Raw genomic sequence first — 3,419 nt, forward strand, 5'->3', positions numbered from 1 at the left:
TGAGATTTCTTGATTTAATTAGATTGATAATACTAAAAGAGAAATCATACTTAATCAATCATTATAACTTGTAATATAAAGTAATTTATCTAAAAAATTATAATTTATTATTTATTCATATATCATTTCATTAATGTTGGTAAACAGATTTGTCACAGTAGAATTGGCCCAACGGAGTGTGTGGCAAACCGTTCACTACAGTTGGATAGGCCCTTGGTATGTGGCCTTCCTCTGCGTTTAGAGGGGCAGCTCCCTCGTATGATATAATTTTTAAAGGGTTTTTCGATTAAAGGATCTAAAACTTCAAAGTTCAAGAGAAAGTCGTGGAAGACGAATACACCACACGCCCTCACAACCTTCGGAGATTAACAAGATCGATAACAGAGATACCCAAGAACTACGCTTGAAAGCAACCTGTATTATTAAGCACATTCATTATCATCTGTAAACATTCGCATAGCAGCATGGGAATGTCCACTGCAACGTATAACAATTTGGATTTTAAAATAAGAAACCTAAAGTAGATCTCATTTTATTTCCTTGCACCAAGAAAAAAAATAGAGATTTTTCAATTCAGAGATAAAAAGTGTACATACTTTCCAAAATTTATCCCTAGATCAAAATTTCAGCATAGTGTTCCCTTATTTTTCCAACCCAAAAAGTCCTTTTACAAAGCCAAAAGGTGTCCTTATATAGACATAGAGGTTAATAACTACCTCTCTGAGGTTAATAACCACCTCCGAAATACAAAATTTTGGAAGGTTAATTAACCTTAAGAAAATTAACCTATTGGAGAGGTTAGGAAAAACGTATTTTTAGTGGTTAGTATTAACCTTTTACTTGGAGGTTAAGAAAAACACGTTTTTGGTGGTTAACATCAACCTTTTATTTGGAGGTTAAGAAAAACACATTTTTGATGGTTAACATTAACCTTTTAAGAAGTTAAAGGTTAATAAATATGTGTTTTTGGCGGCAATCATTAACCTTTTATAACTTGAGGCTCAGAAGCTGGATTTCAATGATCTCAAGCGCTGTACGGAGCTGGGGAACAAGCCGGGGACATGGAAGTTTGGAGACTCACAAAAATTCAGCGATAAAATGGCCAATTAAAAGCTTAAAATTGGACAATTTAATAAAAATTAACCAAGGCTTATAAAATTGAAAGAATTTTATATCCGGGCAATAGCTGGCTCTAACTAGGGACAAGGACTGACAAGGACGAAGCTCGAATCCAGAATGAATAAAGTAGTGCCTTATCCATTGGGCTATAAAATAGAGTCATCTAAGGGACCATTTTACAAAAGAGGGAACAAACACCAAAAATGGGATAGCAGAAAGAAAAACCAGGCAACAAAACAACACAACAAAAACTCCTATTTAGACTATATACAAGGCAGGTTTCCCTACCTCTCGTGACTCAAGGTATAATCATGCAAATCCATTCACTGGCTGGGGAAAATAGATACCATAGCGTGCTAACATGTGGCCACTTTCAAGTTCCTGTGGACTCAAGTGAAAGTTCTCTTTTTGAATCCCAATTTTGAGACTCTTAGCATGCTTCACATCACTTGATAAAAAAATGTATCCAAATAACCATGTCTCATCAAAAATTTCTGATTTTGGAATCAACTTAGCTTCATGTTGCATGTTGTTGATGACTTCATTTCGAAAGGATTGAAGGATAAGGCTCTCAAGTTCCTGGATGAATTTATGATCTTTTTCTCTATTTGACAAGCCTTGTACTTGAAATTCTAGTGATTGGTGATCATGGATTCCTGAACTTATTTTTGACACCAGACACTTTTTCTTTTCCATAGGAATGTTTTTGTTTGTATTCTCTATGAAATTACTCCAATATGAACACACATCCTTGTCACATTGAATCTTCCCATGATGTATTTCTTCCTTTTCTCCCATTAGATTGCTCAAAGGAGAAATAATCATCTTTTCCATTTTGGTGCACATATCCTCTAATGAATCTATCCGGTCAAGAGAATTGATTATCAATTGATATTGATGTAAGGGAAATTCTTTTAAAAGAACATCATCATATATGCCTTCATCTTCACATTTTTCAATCATTAGATCACAACACATTTCTTCAAGGCCAATTACTTCTCTAGTGCAAGGTACCATCATAATGTTTTCTTCAATATGGTTTCCACTTGTGAACTGGAATGCTTCAAATTTAGGCTTCATGCATGAGGAAGAATAAGAACTTGATGTGTCATCTTCTCTTACTTGAAACTTATCTTTCATTTCCATGTCTATTGTACTTGTCATTAGATATTCATCAATGTTTAAACCAGCTTTGTGCATTAATTTTTCTTGATGACCATCTTCACAAAATGGGAAAACTTCATATTCCACTTGCATGTAACTTGGAAGGGGATCTCTTGACAGCTCATCATCTTTCTCTTGAAAATGATCTTCTACTCTTGTGATGATCATTCCACTTTCTAAAAACTCCTCAACATCCACAAAAGTAAAGACTTCAATCTCAGGAGTTAATGGAGATGTCTGCAAGATTTCACTTGAGGTTATTTCTTCACCAGTGGTGGTAGAAGATTGTGAAAAATATTCTAAAGAGTTGACTTCATCAATAGAGTCCTCATCATTAATGATTAGGGGTGAATTAATAGGAAGGTCTTCTCCACAGAGAAAGTCATCATCTGAAGCATTTAGGCACCAAGTAGGAATAAAAGTAGTATGAAATTCATCTTGATCCGCATTTCCCCCATCTTTAACCATATCTTCTATAATTCCTTGAGAAATACTCGATATTTCTTTTCCCTTTTCATTAGGATTGAGATGGTTGAATATGTTCTCCTGTTTTACATTACTAGACCCTTCTCCTATAGGCATCATTTCTTGACCATTTCCTTGACTAGACATAGAATCCTCATTTTCTTTTACGCATGAAGATTTAGATGAGTCATTTCTAACATTTGGATCAAGAGATATTTTGTTACCAAGGAAATAATTCTTGGATGAGTCTTCTTTCTCAAGTTCTCGCAGTGTTTGTAGTAAAGAAGAATGTACATTGCCAGGATCCAAGCGTGCATTGCCATAGAATCTTTTTAAAAATTCAACTTGATTAGGATCAATGGGAGCATGATTTTGATGAACAATAGAGGCAGGCTTTGGGCTATTCTTCTGACCACCATTATCCATTCTCGATTCACATGAATTATTTTTCTGATCAAGTTCTTCATTATGCTCATGTGTGGAACTTCTTTCTAAAGATGAATTTGTCTTGTGAGAGAAAAACTGATAATCTTTACCATCTTCTTCTTCTATCTTTTGTAAAGTTTGGAACAAAGATGGATGGATCTTTTCTGGATCTAGTTTTCACCCACCATAGAAACTCTTCAAGAAGCTAGCCTGCTTAGGATCAATGAAAATCTGATTTTGTTGGG

Source organism: Cupressus sempervirens, chromosome 2 (assembly GCF_028749045.1).
Source record: "Cupressus sempervirens isolate cs-2001-9-10 chromosome 2, ASM2874904v1, whole genome shotgun sequence".
NCBI classification, from domain to species: domain Eukaryota; kingdom Viridiplantae; phylum Streptophyta; class Pinopsida; order Cupressales; family Cupressaceae; genus Cupressus; species Cupressus sempervirens.